Below are 19,725 nucleotides of genomic sequence, written 5' to 3'. Positions count from 1 at the left end.
TTGCAATGAGTATTCCATGTCTAAAAGGCAGAGGAGCTGTCATACAACATTAACTGACAATCAAGGAAACCTTGAGGTGAACCAAAAAATGTCCAGAACATTTATTGGTTCAATAATTCAGTTTTGAGGTGAATTAGTAAAAAGTTCCAAAGTTGCTCCAGGTGAGGCTTGAACTCACAACCTCGGCATTGCTCACTTTATGTACTGCTGTATAAGTACCGCGCGCTAACCTATTGCGCCACTGGAGCTGCTGTGTTTTGGTTTTCGACATGAAACTACACCCACAAACACACACACAAGTGTACAAAAGCACCCACAAGCTCTGGCATTGTCTTTTTAGCTGACACCAAATTATGGGTGCCTTGTAGTGCCCATATTGTGCCACTGGAGCTTACCTTTTAGCCTGATATACACTTTGCCACTGATGTTCAGCCAATGGTGCAGTCAAATGTCCCTTCTACATTTTTGTCATGCTGCAGGCAGTGCCACTGGAGCCAGCATGATGCTCTTCCTCATATTCAACACGTGTCAATTGAAACACCTCCCAATGTCATCTTGGCGATGCCTATAAACACCCCAGGACTTTGATGAATTTTTCTCAACAGCAAGTGAGGCAGTTTTCCTGCAAACGGCTGGATGTACCTCAACAAGGAACGCATTGTGGTTCTATTTTGAAGATGTTTGTGTTATTACCTGTAAAGACTTGAATGCCTAACATAATCCCTGTAGACGAGGTGGCCGAGTGGTTAAGGCGATGGACTGCTAATCTGCTGTAAACGCGTGGTTTCGAATCCCACCTTTGTCGATTTTAACTTTTGAAATCTTTTTTAAACATCTGCATTGCTCTAAGCACCATTGCCATTGGCTTTCAAAGAACATACAGACAAAAGTGAAAATATGCATGTTAGTTGATTAAGAAGGACACAAACAAGGTTGTCGTGTTACTGGCAGGAATGCAATCTGCTGTGCTTGACTACCCTTTGAGCCAGAATCCGGATAGAAATTTAAAAAAGCAAAGGTAATATCCATATTGTCTCTCTGCTGCCATGTACATGTTTTTTTCAACTTTCACGCATCACATCTCCTCATTAGTCACCCTAAAATTGCACGGAATACGCACAAATTAGCTGCTCCTCAAAAAATCGGCCAGAAAAAAACAGGTCAAATCACAATCATATACATACATTCTCACACACCCTTCAAATATGTCTACCCAGTAAACATCATGTTGTGTGCTCGTTGTGTTGCTGTTATGCGTCATAACCTGAGGGGCTCTGTAGCTCAGTGGCAGAGCACTGGTCTAGTAAACCAGGGGTCGTGAGTTCGATCCTCATCAGGGCCTCCAAATGGTAATTTTCTTGAACATTGTTGAATAGGAACTGATATTGCACATTGTACCTGTGCAACCTTTTACCAATGGATTCGGGCCTATAACAAAGCCACAAGCGCAAGGTGTCTGAATAGTCTGTGGGGAAGGTCGGCTTTCTGGACCTAATTTCTTCAAGAAAAAGACCTTGATAATCTTGTGATGACAGATGCAGATGATCACGGTGAAGCCCTTACTCTATTGAACAGTACAGCGGTTCTGGGTTGCACGCCTTTCTCTATTTTATGTGATAAAAATGGAGCAGTTTCTACATCAAGGACACTAGATGGCTCAGGCTCTGTTAATACAAGGCAGAAGGACCATATGAAGGGTTAATTGAGTCGATCTGATTCAATGGACTAAGTGACAGGTCATTGGGCCAATCACGGAGTGGCTTTGGTGAAAAGGAAGCTGTATGACAACGATTGTTTTTTTCTTTTTTTTGTTGTTGTTGCCAGGAGACAGAGGAGGAGGATTTGAAGGGCGACGGTTTGAACTGGGCTTATTAAGTTATATGAGAAGCTGAAAAGAGTTGTGCCGTTGCACAGAGTTAACTGCAAGTTGTGGATATTAATAGCCTAGGCGATCGTTTGAAATCGCTATTTCGTTACTTCATCATACGTGCGAGAGAGGTGGAGGAGAAGGGGAGTACGCACAAGAAAAACCGAAGAGCTGATCGCCCGTAAGAGTGGCCGCGCTACGCAGAGCAGCTGACAAATCATCAAGAAAGCCGAGGAGAGGAGTTTCCGTCATCGGAAACTGCCGAGTGGAACAGCTGATCCATCCCGAGAAGTGCCGGAAGAAGGTGACGAGATCAACGAGGGCCGCGGAGTCGAGCAGCTGGTACCTCGACGGGAGAGCCAAGGGGAGGAGTGTCGATCCACGAAGGCCGTGCTGAGACCAAGAGGGAGAAGAGAGAAAACCGAGGGAGAAAGAGGTGAATCCGAGCGGAGTCACACCGGAGCAAACAGCTATATCCGGTAAGAGAGAGAGAGCAGAGGGATATTAAAATGCTCCGAGTCGTAATGAGGGGGGAGCCGAAAGCTCGTATTGAATAGCCAAGAAGCTATATAGAGGAACACTGGGGAGACCTTCCGACCAGAGGATACGAAAGTATATGTTGGGGAGTTAATGAAAATATCGGGACAGATTGAGGGATATATGAGGATATGGGCTGTACTCTCTGTAAGACTTTAAGCAAGATGAAGGCATGAAAGGCTAAAGACTATATTTTCTCACCCGCCGCTCAAGACAGACACTCCTACTTCAAGTAAAGAGAAAGAGCAATTACCAAGTCTATGAGATTCATTGAAAAGGAGTTGAAAAGGAACATGTGATAGGGAAAAGGCCCAAACAATTCTATAATCCTCAAAGAAGGGGAGAAACGAAGATGACCAAAGACTTACCTGATCTATATTGACCCGCTGATTTGGAAGACCTCTGTTCTCTCAAGGAGACAATCTCCGGAGCCCACCTGTATCCTTTTGTTTATGTTGTGGATTTATAAGAATAAAAGTTATCTTGGGAACAAGTTAATAGTCAGTCTACGTCTAACGGTGTTTCTTACATCTATTGTACACAAACATCACAATTTGGTGTCAGAAGTGGGATAGGTAGTCGAACACCATGGAGGAACTCATTAAAACGTTAAGTGAGGGGCAACAATTACTTCAACAGGCGCTACAGTTACAGAACCAACAAGCCCAAGCCGATAGGCAAGCATTTCAACAGGCCATACAACTACAACAAGCTCAATTAATGGAGGCGACCACCGTACGACGACATTCCCAGGTTCCAGCATCAGTCTTACAAAAGTATGCCGTGGGGGAGGACCCCGCTCACTTCTTTGTTAACTTCGAGAGAGTGGCTAGGAACGCTCAATGGCCAAATGATAGTTGGTGCCACTACATAGCACCCCTTATGACAGGTGAGATGCAGAGTGCTTACCAAGCAGCGAATCCAACTGGCGAAACACCTTATACCGATATGAAACGAGTAGTACTGGAACGCTTGGGACATGATGAGGAAGCATATAGGATAAAATTTAGAGAGATTAAGCTACAAGCCGAAGAGACACCGAGGCAGCTGTTTTATAGAGTTAAAGAGTTAGGAGAGAAATGGTTGCAGTCTAACTCCAGTACTGCTCATGAGATGTCAATAAAAATCGTGATGGAACAGTTTGTGGAAGCCCTACCCTTACCCATGCAACGTTGGGTCCGCCAACATCACCGTCCCAGCCTGGTTGAGGCAGTTAACATCGCTTCAGCCTATCAAAAGGCTGGCCAGGGCAGGACCATGTCGTATGCGGTAAACAGCAAGCCAACCTCAACACCCAGTTGGAATAACCCTTCTCTCAGAGCCGCCAATGCTACAAGATGGCCGAACTCGATGTTACGCAAGCCGGAGTGGGAGGCTCCTAGAGGGAGACCAACGAGTGAGAGTCCTGTAGGCATCAGACCTCCTCCTATGGTACCAAAAGGCATACAATGCTTTGACTGTGGGGAGTGGGGTCACTTGGCAAGATTGTGTCCCAAAAGAGCTAAAGCTGAACCTATGGACGTGGGAAACATGGAGGTACCCAGAGAAGGAGAATATCAAGAAGTAACAGCAACCCCAAAATCATCATATTCGTATATCTGCGAAGCCGAAGTTGATGGGAAGCCTACAAGGGCCATGGTGGATACCGGCAGTTTACAAACAGTAGTAAGTACAGAACTGGTGGGGAATACGGGGGACCCGAATACACTAATTCCCATTCGTTGTGTCCATGGTGATGTCAAACCTTACCCTACCAGAGAGATTAGTGTAAAAGTGGCCGGAGAACAGATGGAGGTAAGGGCCGCCCTCATGCCAGTATTACCAGAGCCTCTGCTGATTGGGTCCGATGTTCCTAATTTTTCACGGATCATAAGAAAGATAGAAGAGAGTTGGTTAGGAAATGCCCCTTTCGCCCATGAGGCAATTGCAGAGCCACCTACAAAAGAAAGGAAAGTGAAATCTGAGTTAAGAAAGTTAAAGAAAACTTGGGCCGAGAAAAATGTTTGCCCAATTGCTGTTGACTGGAAAATTGATGAAGCGGGAGATACTTTCAGAATGGCACAAGAAATAGATCCGCTATTAGGAAATGCTAGGGCTGCAGTTCACTCAGTGGTATCGGGAAATGGCCCCACTTTTGTTCAAGAAAAAGGATTATACTATCGAATTAGTAAGGATGCCACTGGAGCAGTTCTGAAACAGTTATTAGTCCCCAAGAAATATTATCAAACCGTGTTGGAAGTGGCCCATCTGCAACTTGGTGAAGGTCATTTAGGGACGGAGAAGACCACACAGAAGATCCTTGCTAGGTTTTATTGGCCAGGGCTATATGCTCAAGTGGCTCGTTTTTGCCAAGCCTGTCCCGAGTGTCAGAAGAAAAATAAGGCCAATGTGAGAAAAGCCCCATTGCAGCCGATGCCAATCGTGTTGGAACCTTTTCAACGGATTGGCTTAGATATTGTGGGCCCCTTGGAACCATCATCCAGAGGTCATAAATACATTTTGGTGATTGTCGACTATGCTACAAGGTATCCAGAGGCTTTCCCACTTAGGTCTACTAGTACCCAAAGTATATGTGATGCCTTGATACCATTTATCAGCCGAGTGGGGATCCCGAAGGAGATGGTTACAGACCAAGGATCCAACTTTATGTCATCAGTGATGGAACAAGTGTGTAAGATCCTACAAATGAAGCATTTAAAAACCGCTGTATATCATCCTCAAACTGACGGCCTTGTAGAGAGGTACAATCAAACCATAAAACAAATGTTACGGAAAACAGGAGAACCGGGAGGAAAGAATTGGGACAGGTTGTTACCATGGATACTTCTTACCTTAAGGAATACCCCACAGTCATCAACCGGGTTTTCACCCTTCGAACTTCTGTTTGGAAGATCGGTAAGAACGCTACTCGATGTTTTGAGAGAAAACTGGGAAGAGGAGCCGAGTCAAGAAATCTCCCTCACTGAATATGCACACCAACTTAAAGAGAGGGTAGAAAAGTTACAGACCATTGCCAAAGAAAACCTGTTACAAGCACAAACCAAACAGGAATATTATTATAATCGCAACACTCAACTGAGATCATTTAACAAAGGAGATAAAGTGTTGGTCTTACTCCCAACAACCGAGAACAAAATGCTAGCCGCCTGGAGAGGTCCGTATGAGATTGAAGAGGTCCTAGGTCCACTGACTTACAAGGTGAGACAAAATGACAGGAGATTTCCAACACAGACCTATCATGTGAATCTACTGAAGAAATGGGTAGAACCCATAGCGACGGTGGCAGTGATCAATACAAAGGAGGTATCCTTCGAGCCTTTTCCTCAGTTAAAAGAAGATCTAGGACTAGAGGCGTTAAACGTAAATCAAGACCTATCTGAGTTACAGAAGAAAGAACTTCTGGAGTTGGTAACGAGGTTTGCCAATACGTTTTCCTCTTTACCGGGGAGAACGAACCTGGTGTGCCATCGGATTGTAACTCAACCAGGAGAAGTAGTAAGGATTAGACCCTATAGAATTCCAGAGACAAAACTCCAATCTATCAACAAGGAGATTAAAGAAATGCTGGAAATTGGCGTAATAGAACCTTCTCATAGCGACTGGTCATCACCCGTAGTAATGGCACCGAAGACTGATGGTACTGTTCGTTTTTGCATGGACTTTAGGAAATTGAATGAGATTTCCAATTTCGACGCCTATCCTATGCCACGGATAGAAGATTTACTAGACAAACTAGGTAAAGCTAAATTTCTAACAACTATAGATTTGACAAAAGGATACTGGCAAATACCGTTACTCCCGGAGGACAAAGAAAAAACGGCTTTTGCTACGCCAGCGGGATTGTTCCAATTTACAGTCTTACCTTTTGGGTTACATGGGGCACCCGCAACATTTCAAAGGCTCATGAATTCAATCCTTAGAGGACATGAAGGATATGTAGGAGCATATCTTGATGATATTATTGTCTTCAGTCAGACTTGGAAAGAGCATTTAACCCATTTGGAAAAGGTACTCCGTCTATTACAAGAATCTGGCTTACGCATAAATCCAAAGAAAACTTTCATGGCTAATTTCTATACTAGATATTTAGGATATTTTGTAGGACAAGGGATGATTAAACCACAAGAAGACAAGTTGAAAGCCATAAAAGACTTACAATTCCCTACAAACCTACGACAAGTACGAGCCTTTCTTGGTTTTATTGGGTACTATAGAAGGTTCATCCCCCATTTTTCAACAATAGCAACACCTCTGACAGATCTGTTAAAAAACTCGTCCAGCACGAAAAAGGGCTGGTATACAACAGAGACAATGAATGCATTCAATAACTTGAAGAATGCTTTATCGGAAAAAGCTGTTTTAAAATGTCCAGATTTCTCAGCGCCGTTCTTCCTACACACAGATGCCTCGGGAACGGGCCTTGGAGCGGTGTTATTCCAAGGGCAAGAGGAATCAGAAAGACCAGTACTTTTCATAAGCACAAAACTCTTACCGCATGAACTACACTATGCTACGATTGAAAAGGAATGTCTTGCAGTGAAATGGGCCATAGAGACATTACGATACTACTTATTAGGGAGAGAATTTACCCTGGTGACAGATCATGCACCTCTTATATGGTTGGCCCGTAACAAAGATACTAATCCCCGAGTACTTAGATGGTTTTTATCACTACAACCTTTTACGTTCAAAACAGTTCATCGACCAGGGAAATTAATGACCCAAGCAGATTTCCTATCCCGGAATAATTCCCTTACCGAGCGTAAGGGACTAGAGGGGAGGGTATGTGATAAAAATGGAGCAGTTTCTACATCAAGGACACTAGATGGCTCAGGCTCTGTTAATACAAGGCAGAAGGACCATATGAAGGGTTAATTGAGTCGATCTGATTCAATGGACTAAGTGACAGGTCATTGGGCCAATCACGGAGTGGCTTTGGTGAAAAGGAAGCTGTATGACAACGATTGTTTTTTCTTTTTTTTGTTGTTGTTGCCAGGAGACAGAGGAGGAGGATTTGAAGGGCGACGGTTTGAACTGGGCTTATTAAGTTATATGAGAAGCTGAAAAGAGTTGTGCCGTTGCACAGAGTTAACTGCAAGTTGTGGATATTAATAGCCTAGGCGATCGTTTGAAATCGCTATTTCGTTACTTCATCATACGTGCGAGAGAGGTGGAGGAGAAGGGGAGTACGCACAAGAAAAACCGAAGAGCTGATCGCCCGTAAGAGTGGCCGCGCTACGCCGAGCAGCTGACAAATCATCAAGAAAGCCGAGGAGAGGAGTTTCCGTCATCGGAAACTGCCGAGTGGAACAGCTGATCCATCCCGAGAAGTGCCGGAAGAAGGTGACGAGATCAACGAGGGCCGCGGAGTCGAGCAGCTGGTACCTCGACGGGAGAGCCAAGGGGAGGAGTGTCGATCCACGAAGGCCGTGCTGAGACCAAGAGGGAGAAGAGAGAAAACCGAGGGAGAAAGAGGTGAATCCGAGCGGAGTCACACCGGAGCAAACAGCTATATCCGGTAAGAGAGAGAGAGCAGAGGGATATTAAAATGCTCCGAGCCGTAATGAGGGGGGAGCCGAAAGCTCGTATTGAATAGCCAAGAAGCTACATAGAGGAACACTGGGGAGACCTTCCGACCAGAGGATACGAAAGTATATGTTGGGGAGTTAATGAAAATATCGGGACAGATTGAGGGATATATGAGGATATGGGCTGTACTCTCTGTAAGACTTTAAGCAAGATGAAGGCATGAAAGGCTAAAGACTATATTTTCTCACCCGCAGCTCAAGACAGACACTCCTACTTCAAGTAAAGAGAAAGAGCAATTACCAAGTCTATGAGATTCATTGAAAAGGAGTTGAAAAGGAACATGTGATAGGGAAAAGGCCCAAACAATTCTATAATCCTCAAAGAAGGGGAGAAACGAAGATGACCAAAGACTTACCTGATCTATATTGACCCGCTGATTTGGAAGACCTCTGTTCTCTCAAGGAGACAATCTCCGGAGCCCACCTGTATCCTTTTGTTTATGTTGTGGATTTATAAGAATAAAAGTTATCTTGGGAACAAGTTAATAGTCAGTCTACGTCTAACGGTGTTTGTTACATCTATTGTACACAAACATCACATATGCGTCATAACCTGAGGGGCTCTGTAGCTCAGTGGCAGAGCACTGGTCTTGTAAACCAGGGGTCGTGAGTTCGATCCTCATCAGGGCCTCCAAATGGTAATTTTCTTGAACATTGTTGAATAGGAACTGATATTGCACATTGTACCTGTGCAACCTTTTACCAATGGATTCGGGCCTATAACAAAGCCACAAGCGCAAGGTGTCTGAATAGTCTGTGGGGAAGGTCGGCTTTCTGGACCTAATTTCTTCAAGAAAAAGACCTTGATAATCTTGTGATGACAGATGCAGATGATCACGGTGAAGCCCTTACTCTATTGAACAGTACAGCGGTTCTGGGTTGCACGCCTTTCTCTATTTTCAGGGACGTTGATGTGGCAAAATTTAATTGGAAAAGGGTTATTGCCATCACTCACTATTTAAATTCAATGACATCACAGGAAGCAGCAGCATCTGAACTTTGATCTTGGCTGGAAACGTTGAATGATGCCAAACACTGGGAAACTGGAGCTTGCGTTATGCTGGTTTTACTACTAATGGTGTGCCATACGGAAGCTCAAGCACCTTCCTCTGGATTAGTGTTGTGAACCCTCCAGGAGCTCTTGTTATATTTTTCTGAACTTCAACTTGATGTGTTTATCTATCAATGGCCGGGTAAGGAAGAACGAGTCAACGATCTTGTTTCTACTATGACAAACATGATCTATTTTTCACTGACTTTGCACCACCATTGTTTTATCTCTTCTTTAAGCATGGGACTCGAGCACTGTTCCCAAACAGACGAGGTGGCCGAGTGGTTAAGGCGATGGACTGCTAATCCATGGACTGCTAATCCATTGTGCTCTGCACGCGTGGGTTCGAATCCTACCTTCGTCGTATTTTTTCTTTATAGTCTGCATTTAAACATAGACCAAAGTCTTTCAACCTCCCTGTGAAAGACAGGAATGAGTACAGATATGGAAATAGAGATGTAAAAATAAGTTCATTGGTGCAGGCGGAGAATGAAATTAGTCAAAGACTTTCCTCGTAGGTTTCCATTCTTTACTATTATAGGAGCCAAAATCAGCGCAGTTAGTAAATTCCCAAGCTTACATCCCAAATTCTTTTTTCTTTTAGTTGTCTGCCTTTTACATGTTCCTTTTGCCATCATTCTGACCTGCTATCTAAACTCATGAACCTGTTCAGCATCCTACTCAATACATACATACCCGTAAAAGTACATACTCAAACGCATACCGACAATGTATCACCAACATAAGCACACACGCTTTCGCAAATCAGATGTATGATGACGTACTGAACACATGCAGAGATATACAGCCATTTTTACACAACCAGAAATTCATATACCTGGAGATCTACCTAGGTAAAACCCATGGTTTCTTTGCACTTTCTGTTGTTGGCTGTGAGCAAGCAGCAGGTCGCCTTGTAGCTCAGTGGCAGAGCACTGGTCTCGTAAACCAGGGGTCATGAGTTCAAACCTCATCAGGGCCTCGGGCGGATTATTTTCAAAAAGCACGGGGAAGAGAAGCCAGAGTTGCACCATCTACAGAGAACCTTTTATGACGGGATGCATCCTCATAATTGAAGTCTTCCACAGAAGGAGTGAAATAGAGTTCGAGAGGAAGGCCTAATCTTTTCAGGCAAAGACTGACAAAAACCTTGCAATGTCGCATGTAGCTGCTTTGGTGAAAAGACTGTTCAAGTTCACAATGCAACAGAGGGGTCTTCCCCATCTCCATACAATCATCTCTTTGATAATGTAAACGTGCCAGGCGTGTTGAAAGACAAAGACAGACACAACCGCACATACCAGTTGAAGAAAGACAGCCAGCAAACACATTTGTATAGAGGTAAGCAAGCCTCAATTAGAGATGTGAGTCCCTCCGTTTCTGCGGGAGTCCACAAGTTTAATAAAAAATGAACACATATCTTTCATGTTCTAATGATTACCAATCTTTCTGGTTAGCTCTGCATAGCTCCAATGGCTATGTGTGTGTGTGTGTGTGTGTGTGTATGTGCCCGTGTGTGTAGGGGAAGGGGTCGGTAGATGTGTTCACGCAGAGCAAGTTGCATACATCGCCAACAGCCATTCTCTCCTGCTCCTGTGCATCCAGTTCGGAAGCGAACCCACCCAATTGTTCTATATGTCTGCTACCCTGACCGCATTCACACATCATTGGCTATTAGTATGCAGCTTGTGGGCGCTGTCAATGGGATATAAGCACCATTCCCCATGTCTGCAATAGCTAGACCAGATTCTGAGGTATGATGAGCAGGGGTCCAGGCACTTCGCCTGACGAACGCCGGGCTTAGCCCTGCCGGGCCTAGCCCTGAGGGGCCTAACTGGGCATGGCCCTGTGTAAGGTAGGGTGAGCAGGGGACCACTTGCAACTAACCTTCGGCACCAATCAGGCATGGAGAGGTCTGTGCAAGTGCCCAGCCCTTTAGCAATCTCGATCTGCAAAACCTTCAACTCCTAATTCTCATGGCTCCCAGAAGCCCTAGCCCATATGCAAATGAGGCGAGTTCCTATCAGCATCCTTGTTCTGCTTGATTTTATCAAAGTGACTGCCTGATTAGTGAAAGGGTATTTATTCTCAGAGGTTTGCTTCAAAGGCGATAATGCAGTAAATAGACAACATTATTCTTTGTAAGTTGATATTGTCTCCTGGATCCTACTCCAGTAACCCTTTTTCTACCTTTACAAATGTCTTCCGTAAGTGGTGCTCAGCAGAAAATGGAGTATAATAACAGTTGACATTTTTTATTTTCTGTTCTATTTTCAAAAACCCTCCGTAGCTGTATTTAAAGCGCAAACACCCCATAAATAACTTGCAATGAGTATTCCATGTCTAAAAGGCAGAGGAGCTGTCATACAACATTAACTGACAATCAAGGAAACCTTGAGGTGAACCAAAAAATGTCCAGAACATTTATTGGTTCAATAATTCAGTTTTGAGGTGAATTAGTAAAAAGTTCCAAAGTTGCTCCAGGTGAGGCTTGAACTCACAACCTCGGCATTGCTCACTGCATGTACTGCTGTATAAGTACCGCGCACTAACCGATTGCGCCACTGGAGCGGCTGTGTTTTGGTTTTCGACATGAAACTACACCCACAAACACACACACAAGTGTACAAAAGCACCCACAAGCTCTGGCATTGTCTTTTTAGCTGACACCAAATTATGGGTGCCTTGTAGTGCCCATATTGTGCCACTGGAGCTTACCTTTTAGCCTGATATACACTTTGCCACTGATGTTCAGCCAATGGTGCAGTCAAATGTCCCTTCTACATTTTTGTCATGCTGCAGGCAGTGCCACTGGAGCCAGCATGATGCTCTTCCTCATATTCAACACGTGTCAATTGAAACACCTCCCAATGTCATCTTGGCGATGCCTATAAACACCCCAGGACTTTGATGAATTTTTCTCAACAGCAAGTGAGGCAGTTTTCCTGCAAACGGCTGGATGTACCTCAACAAGGAACGCATTGTGGTTCTATTTTGAAGATGTTTGTGTTATTACCTGTAAAGACTTGAATGCCTAACATAATCCCTGTAGACGAGGTGGCCGAGTGGTTAAGGCGATGGACTGCTAATCTGCTGTACACGCGTGGTTTCGAATCCCACCTTTGTCGATTTTAACTTTTGAAATCTTTTTTAAACATCTGCATTGCTCTAAGCACCATTGCCATTGGCTTTCAAAGAACATACAGACAAAAGTGAAAATATGCATGTTAGTTGATTAAGAAGGACACAAACAAGGTTGTCGTGTTACTGGCAGGAATGCAATCTGCTGTGCTTGACTACCCTTTGAGCCAGAATCCGGATAGAAATTTAAAAAAGCAAAGGTAATATCCATATTGTCTCTCTGCTGCCATGTACATGTTTTTTTCAACTTTCACGCATCACATCTCCTCATTAGTCACCCTAAAATTGCGCGGAATACGCACAAATTAGCTGCTCCTCAAAAAATCGGCCAGAAAAAAACAGGTCAAATCACAATCATATACATACATTCTCACACACCCTTCAAATATGTCTACCCAGTAAACATCATGTTGTGTGCTCGTTGTGTTGCTGTTATGCGTCATAACCTGAGGGGCTCTGTAGCTCAGTGGCAGAGCACTGGTCTTGTAAACCAGGGGTCATGAGTTCGATCCTCATCAGGGCCTCCAAATGGTAATTTTCTTGAACATTGTTGAATAGGAACTGATATTGCACATTGTACCTGTGCAACCTTTTACCAATGGATTCGGGCCTATAACAAAGCCACAAGCGCAAGGTGTCTGAATAGTCTGTGGGGAAGGTCGGCTTTCTGGACCTAATTTCTTCAAGAAAAAGACCTTGATAATCTTGTGATGACAGATGCAGATGATCACGGTGAAGCCCTTACTCTATTGAACAGTACAGCGGTTCTGGGTTGCACGCCTTTCTCTATTTTCAGGGACGTTGATGTGGCAAAATTTAATTGGAAAAGGGTTATTGCCATCACTCACTATTTAAATTCAATGACATCACAGGAAGCAGCAGCATCTGAACTTTGATCTTGGCTGGAAACGTTGAATGATGCCAAACACTGGGAAACTGGAGCTTGCGTTATGCTGGTTTTACTACTAATGGTGTGCCATACGGAAGCTCAAGCACCTTCCTCTGGATTAGTGTTGTGAACCCTCCAGGAGCTCTTGTTATATTTTTCTGAACTTCAACTTGATGTGTTTATCTATCAATGGCCGGGTAAGGAAGAACGAGTCAACGATCTTGTTTCTACTATGACAAACATGATCTATTTTTCACTGACTTTGCACCACCATTGTTTTATCTCTTCTTTAAGCATGGGACTCGAGCACCGTTCCCAAACAGACGAGTTGGCCGAGTGGTTAAGGCGATGGACTACTAATCCATTGTGCTCTGCACGCGTGGGTTCGAATCCCACCTTTGTCGTATTTTTTCTTTATAGTCTGCATTTAAACATAGACCAAAGTCTTTCAACCTCCCTGTGAAAGACAGGAATGAGTACAGATATGGAAATAGAGATGTAAAAATAAGTTCATTGGTGCAGGCGGAGAATGAAATTAGTCAAAGACTTTCCTCGTAGGTTTCCATTCTTTACTATTATAGGAGCCAAAATCAGCACAGTTAGTAAATTCCCAAGCTTACATCCCAAATTCTTTTTTCTTTTAGTTGTCTGCCTTTTACATGTTCCTTTTGCCATCATTCTGACCTGCTATCTAAACTCATGAACCTGTTCAGCATCCTACTCAATACATACATACCCGTAAAAGTACATACTCAAACGCATACCGACAATGTATCACCAACATAAGCACACACGCTTTCGCAAATCAGATGTATGATGACGTACTGAACACATGCAGAGATATACAGCCATTTTTACACAACCAGAAATTCATATACCTGGAGATCTACCTAGGTAAAACCCATGGTTTCTTTGCACTTTCTGTTGTTGGCTGTGAGCAAGCAGCAGGTGGCCTTGTAGCTCAGTGGCAGAGCACTGGTCTCGTAAACCAGGGGTCATGAGTTCAAACCTCATCAGGGCCTCGGGCGGATTATTTTCAAAAAGCACGGGGAAGAGAAGCCAGAGTTGCACCATCTACAGAGAACCTTTTATGACGGGATGCATCCTCATAATTGAAGTCTTCCACAGAAGGAGTGAAATAGAGTTCGAGAGGAAGGCCTAATGTTTTCAGGCAAAGACTGACAAAAACCTTGCAATGTCGCATGTAGCTGCTTTGGTGAAAAGACTGTTCAAGTTCACAATGCAACGGAGGGGTGTTCCCCATCTCCATACAATCATCTCTTTGATAATGTAAACGTGCCAGGCGTGTTGAAAGACAAAGACAGACACAACCGCACATACCAGTTGAAGAAAGACAGCCAGCAAACACATTTGTATAGAGGTAAGCAAGCCTCAATTAGAGATGTGAGTCCCTCCGTTTCTGCGGGAGTCCACAAGTTTAATAAAAAATGAACACATATCTTTCATGTTCTAATGATTACCAATCTTTCTGATTAGCTCTGCATAGCTCCAATGGCTATGTGTGTGTGTGTGTGTGTATGTGCGTGTAGGGGAAGGGGTCGGTAGATGTGTTCACGCAGAGCAAGTTGCATACATCGCCAACAGCCATTCTCTCCTGCTCCTGTGCATCCAGTTCGGAAGCGAACCCACCCAATTGTTCTATATGTCTGCTACCCTGACCGCATTCACACATCATTGGCTATTAGTATGCAGCTTGTGGGCGCTGTCAATGGGATATAAGCACCATTACCCATGTCTGCAATAGCTAGACCAGATTCTGAGGTATGATGAGCAGGGGTCCAGGCACTTCGCCTGACGAACGCCGGGCCTAGCCCTGAGGGGCCTAACTGGGCATGGCCCTGTGTAAGGTAGGGTGAGCAGGGGACCACTTGCAACTAACCTTCGGCACCAATCAGGCATGGAGAGGTCTGTGCAAATGCCCAGCCCTTTAGCAATCTCGATCTGCAAAACCTTCAACTCCTAATTCTCATGGCTCCCAGAAGCCCTAGCCCATATGCAAATGAGGCGAGTTCTATCAGCATCCTTGTTCTGCTTGATTTTATCAAAGTGACTGCCTGATTAGTGAAAGGGTATTTATTCTCAGAGGTTTGCTTCAAAGGCGATAATGCAGTAAATAGACAACATTATTCTTTGTAAGTTGATATTGTCTCCTGGATCCTACTCCAGTAACCCTTTTTCTACCTTTACAAATGTCTTCCGTAAGTGGTGCTCAGCAGAAAATGGAGTATAATAACAGTTGACATTTTTTATTTTCTGTTCTATTTTCAAAAACCCTCCGTAGCTGTATTTAAAGCGCAAACACCCCATAAATAACTTGCAATGAGTATTCCATGTCTAAAAGGCAGAGGAGCTGTCATACAACATTAACTGACAATCAAGGAAACCTTGAGGTGAACCAAAAAATGTCCAGAACATTTATTGGTTCAATAATTCAGTTTTGAGGTGAATTAGTAAAAAGTTCCAAAGTTGCTCCAGGTGAGGCTTGAACTCACAACCTCGGCATTGCTCACTGCATGTACTGCTGTATAAGTACCGCGCGCTAACCGATTGCGCCACTGGAGCTGCTGTGTTTTGGTTTTCGACATGAAACTACACCCACAAACACACACACAAGTGTACAAAAGCACCCACAAGCTCTGGCATTGTCTTTTTAGCTGACACCAAATTATGGGTGCCTTGTAGTGCCCATATTGTGCCACTGGAGCTTACCTTTTAGCCTGATATACACTTTGCCACTGATGTTCAGCCAATGGTGCAGTCAAATGTCCCTTCTACATTTTTGTCATGCTGCAGGCAGTGCCACTGGAGCCAGCATGATGCTCTTCCTCATATTCAACACGTGTCAATTGAAACACCTCCCAATGTCATCTTGGCGATGCCTATAAACACCCCAGGACTTTGATGAATTTTTCTCAACAGCAAGTGAGGCAGTTTTCCTGCAAACGGCTGGATGTACCTCAACAAGGAACGCATTGTGGTTCTATTTTGAAGATGTTTGTGTTATTACCTGTAAAGACTTGAATGCCTAACATAATCCCTGTAGACGAGATGGCCGAGTGGTTAAGGCGATGGACTGCTAATCTGCTGTACACGCGTGGTTTCGAATCCCACCTTTGTTGATTTTAACTTTTGAAATCTTTTTTAAACATCTGCATTGCTCTAAGCACCATTGCCATTGGCTTTCAAAGAACATACAGACAAAAGTGAAAATATGCATGTTAGTTGATTAAGAAGGACACAAACAAGGTTGTCGTGTTACTGGCAGGAATGCAATTTGCTGTGCTTGACTACCCTTTGAGCCAGAATCCGGATAGAAATTTAAAAAAGCAAAGGTAATATCCATATTGTCTCTCTGCTGCCATGTACATGTTTTTTTCAACTTTCACGCATCACATCTCCTCATTAGTCACCCTAAAATTGCGCGGAATACGCACAAATTAGCTGCTCCTCAAAAAATCGGCCAGAAAAAAACAGGTCAAATCACAATCATATACATAGATTCTCACACACCCTTCAAATATGTCTACCCAGTAAACATCATGTTGTGTGCTCGTTGTGTTGCTGTTATGCGTCATAACCTGAGGGGCTCTGTAGCTCAGTGGCAGAGCACTGGTCTTGTAAACCAGGGGTCGTGAGTTCGATCCTCATCAGGGACTCCAAATGGTAATTTTCTTGAACATTGTTGAATAGGAACTGATATTGCACATTGTACCTGTGCAACCTTTTACCAATGGATTCGGGCCTATAACAAAGCCACAAGCGCAAGGTGTCTGAATAGTCTGTGGGGAAGGTCGGCTTTCTGGACCTAATTTCTTCAAGAAAAAGACCTTGATAATCTTGTGATGACAGATGCAGATGATCACGGTGAAGCCCTTACTCTATTGAACAGTACAGCGGTTCTGGGTTGCACGCCTTTCTCTATTTTCAGGGACGTTGATGTGGCAAAATTTAATTGGAAAAGGGTTATTGCCATCACTCACTATTTAAATTCAATGACATCACAGGAAGCAGCAGCATCTGAACTTTGATCTTGGCTGGAAACGTTGAATGATGCCAAACACTGGGAAACTGGAGCTTGCGTTATGCTGGTTTTACTACTAATGGTGTGCCATACGGAAGCTCAAGCACCTTCCTCTGGATTAGTGTTGTGAACCCTCCAGGAGCTCTTGTTATATTTTTCTGAACTTCAACTTGATGTGTTTATCTATCAATGGCCGGGTAAGGAAGAACGAGTCAACGATCTTGTTTCTACTATGACAAACATGATCTATTTTTCACTGACTTTGCACCACCATTGTTTTATCTCTTCTTTAAGCATGGGACTCGAGCACCGTTCCCAAACAGACGAGGTGGCCGAGTGGTTAAGGCATGGACTACTAATCCATTGTGCTCTGCACACGTGGGTTCGAATCCCACCCTCGTTGTATTCTTTCTTTATAGTCTGCATTTAAACATAGACCAAAGTCTTTCAACCTCCCTGTGAAAGACAGGAATGAGTACAGATATGGAAATAGAGATGTAAAAATAAGTTCATTGGTGCAGGCGGAGAATGAAATTAGTCAAAGACTTTCCTCGTAGGTTTCCATTCTTTACTATTATAGGAGCCAAAATCAGCGCAGTTAGTAAATTCCCAAGCTTACATCCCAAATTCTTTTTTCTTTTAGTTGTCTGCCTTTTACATGTTCCTTTTGCCATCATTCTGACCTGCTATCTAAACTCATGAACCTGTTCAGCATCCTACTCAATACATACATACCCGTAAAAGTACATACTCAAACGCATACCGACAATGTATCACCAACATAAGCACACACGCTTTCGCAAATCAGATGTATGATGACGTACTGAACACATGCAGAGATATACAGCCATTTTTACACAACCAGAAATTCATATACCTGGAGATCTACCTAGGTAAAACCCATGGTTTCTTTGCACTTTCTGTTGTTGGCTGTGAGCAAGCAGCAGGTGGCCTTGTAGCTCAGTGGCAGAGCACTGGTCTCGTAAACCAGGGGTCATGAGTTCAAACCTCATCAGGGCCTCGGGCGGATTATTTTCAAAAAGCACGGGGAAGAGAAGCCAGAGTTGCACCATCTACAGAGAACCTTTTATGACGGGATGCATCCTCATAATTGAAGTCTTCCACAGAAGGAGTGAAATAGAGTTCGAGAGGAAGGCCTAATGTTTTCAGGCAAAGACTGACAAAAACCTTGCAATGTCGCATGTAGCTGCTTTGGTGAAAAGACTGTTCAAGTTCACAATGCAACGGAGGGGTGTTCCCCATCTCCATACAATCATCTCTTTGATAATGTAAACGTGCCAGGCGTGTTGAAAGACAAAGACAGACACAACCGCACATACCAGTTGAAGAAAGACAGCCAGCAAACACATTTGTATAGAGGTAAGCAAGCCTCAATTAGAGATGTGAGTCCCTCCGTTTCTGCGGGAGTCCACAAGTTTAATAAAAATTGAACACATATCTTTCATGTTCTAATGATTACCAATCTTTCTGATTAGCTCTGCATAGCTCCAATGGCTATGTGTGTGTGTGTGTGTGTATGTGCCCGTGTGTGTAGGGGAAGGGGTCGGTAGATGTGTTCACGCAGAGCAAGTTGCATACATCGCCAACAGCCATTCTCTCCTGCTCCTGTGCATCCAGTTCGGAAGCAAACCCACCCAATTGTTCTATATGTCTGCTACCCTGACCGCATTCACACATCATTGGCTATTAGTATGCAGCTTGTGGGCGCTGTCAATGGGATATAAGCACCATTCCCCATGTCTGCAATAGCTAGACCAGATTCTGAGGTATGATGAGCAGGGCTCCAGGCACTTCGCCTGACAAACGCCGGGCCTAGCCCTGAGGGGCCTAACTGGGCATGGCCCTGTGTAAGGTAGGGTGAGCAGGGGACCACTTGCAACTAACCTTCGGCACCAATCAGGCATGGAGAGGTCTGTGCAAATGCCCAGCCCTTTAGCAATCTCGATCTGCAAAACCTTCAACTCCTAATTCTCATGGCTCCCAGAAGCCCTAGCCCATATGCAAATGAGGCGAGTTCCTATCAGCATCCTTGTTCTGCTTGATTTTATCAAAGTGACTGCCTGATTAGTGAAAGGGTATTTATTCTCAGAGGTTTGCTTCAAAGGCGATAATGCAGTAAATAGACAACATTATTCTTTGTAAGTTGATATTGTCTCCTGGATCCTACTCCAGTAACCCTTTTTCTACCTTTACAAATGTCTTCCGTAAGTGGTGCTCAGCAGAAAATGGAGTATAATAACAGTTGACATTTTTTATTTTCTGTTCTATTTTCAAAAACCCTCCGTAGCTGTATTTAAAGCGCAAACACCCCATAAATAACTTGCAATGAGTATTCCATGTCTAAAAGGCAGAGGAGCTGTCATACAACATTAACTGACAATCAAGGAAACCTTGAGGTGAACCAAAAAATGTCCAGAACATTTATTGGTTCAATAATTCAGTTTTGAGGTGAATTAGTAAAAAGTTCCAAAGTTGCTCCAGGTGAGGCTTGAACTCACAACCTCGGCATTGCTCACTGCATGTACTGCTGTATAAGTACCGCGCGCTAACCGATTGCGCCACTGGAGCTGCTGTGTTTTGGTTTTCGAC

The 19,725-nt window shown here is 43.9% G+C and overlaps 13 non-coding genes across 13 annotated transcripts; 9 read left to right on the top strand and 4 right to left on the bottom strand.

Moving 5' to 3' along the window:
* Positions 1-153: 153 nt before the first annotated feature.
* On the bottom strand, positions 154-248 carry TRNAI-UAU (transfer RNA isoleucine (anticodon UAU)). The gene is made up of 2 exons: positions 211-248; positions 154-189 (listed from the first exon to the last, which is right to left on the bottom strand). It is a non-coding gene; the product is annotated as a tRNA-Ile (tRNA).
* Positions 249-8,551: 8,303 nt separating this feature from the next.
* TRNAT-UGU (transfer RNA threonine (anticodon UGU)) lies at positions 8,552-8,623 on the top strand. Its single transcript has one exon. It is a non-coding gene; the product is annotated as a tRNA-Thr (tRNA).
* Positions 8,624-9,310: 687 nt separating this feature from the next.
* On the top strand, positions 9,311-9,407 carry TRNAS-GCU (transfer RNA serine (anticodon GCU)). Its single transcript is given in 2 exon segments — positions 9,311-9,347; positions 9,363-9,407. It is a non-coding gene; the product is annotated as a tRNA-Ser (tRNA).
* A 546-nt stretch (positions 9,408-9,953) lies between these two features.
* TRNAT-CGU (transfer RNA threonine (anticodon CGU)) lies at positions 9,954-10,025 on the top strand. The gene has a single exon. It is a non-coding gene; the product is annotated as a tRNA-Thr (tRNA).
* Positions 10,026-11,519: 1,494 nt separating this feature from the next.
* TRNAI-UAU (transfer RNA isoleucine (anticodon UAU)) lies at positions 11,520-11,614 on the bottom strand. Its single transcript has 2 exons — positions 11,577-11,614; positions 11,520-11,555 (listed from the first exon to the last, which is right to left on the bottom strand). It is a non-coding gene; the product is annotated as a tRNA-Ile (tRNA).
* Positions 11,615-12,636: 1,022 nt separating this feature from the next.
* TRNAT-UGU (transfer RNA threonine (anticodon UGU)) lies at positions 12,637-12,708 on the top strand. Its single transcript has one exon. It is a non-coding gene; the product is annotated as a tRNA-Thr (tRNA).
* A 687-nt stretch (positions 12,709-13,395) lies between these two features.
* On the top strand, positions 13,396-13,477 carry TRNAS-ACU (transfer RNA serine (anticodon ACU)). The gene has a single exon. It is a non-coding gene; the product is annotated as a tRNA-Ser (tRNA).
* Positions 13,478-14,023: 546 nt separating this feature from the next.
* On the top strand, positions 14,024-14,095 carry TRNAT-CGU (transfer RNA threonine (anticodon CGU)). Its single transcript has one exon. It is a non-coding gene; the product is annotated as a tRNA-Thr (tRNA).
* Positions 14,096-15,561: 1,466 nt separating this feature from the next.
* TRNAI-UAU (transfer RNA isoleucine (anticodon UAU)) lies at positions 15,562-15,656 on the bottom strand. The gene is made up of 2 exons: positions 15,619-15,656; positions 15,562-15,597 (listed from the first exon to the last, which is right to left on the bottom strand). It is a non-coding gene; the product is annotated as a tRNA-Ile (tRNA).
* Positions 15,657-16,678: 1,022 nt separating this feature from the next.
* On the top strand, positions 16,679-16,750 carry TRNAT-UGU (transfer RNA threonine (anticodon UGU)). The gene has a single exon. It is a non-coding gene; the product is annotated as a tRNA-Thr (tRNA).
* A 687-nt stretch (positions 16,751-17,437) lies between these two features.
* Positions 17,438-17,518, top strand: TRNAS-ACU (transfer RNA serine (anticodon ACU)). Its single transcript has one exon. It is a non-coding gene; the product is annotated as a tRNA-Ser (tRNA).
* Positions 17,519-18,064: 546 nt separating this feature from the next.
* TRNAT-CGU (transfer RNA threonine (anticodon CGU)) lies at positions 18,065-18,136 on the top strand. Its single transcript has one exon. It is a non-coding gene; the product is annotated as a tRNA-Thr (tRNA).
* Positions 18,137-19,609: 1,473 nt separating this feature from the next.
* On the bottom strand, positions 19,610-19,704 carry TRNAI-UAU (transfer RNA isoleucine (anticodon UAU)). Its single transcript has 2 exons — positions 19,667-19,704; positions 19,610-19,645 (listed from the first exon to the last, which is right to left on the bottom strand). It is a non-coding gene; the product is annotated as a tRNA-Ile (tRNA).
* Between the last annotated feature and the right edge of the window lie 21 nt (positions 19,705-19,725).

Source organism: Ambystoma mexicanum, chromosome 13 (assembly GCF_040938575.1).
Source record: "Ambystoma mexicanum isolate Mex_15411 chromosome 13, UKY_AmexF1_1, whole genome shotgun sequence".
Taxonomy (NCBI): Eukaryota; Metazoa; Chordata; class Amphibia; order Caudata; family Ambystomatidae; genus Ambystoma; species Ambystoma mexicanum.
The sequence above is the reverse complement of the archived record's forward strand: the minus strand, read 5'-3'. Positions and strand labels throughout refer to the sequence as shown.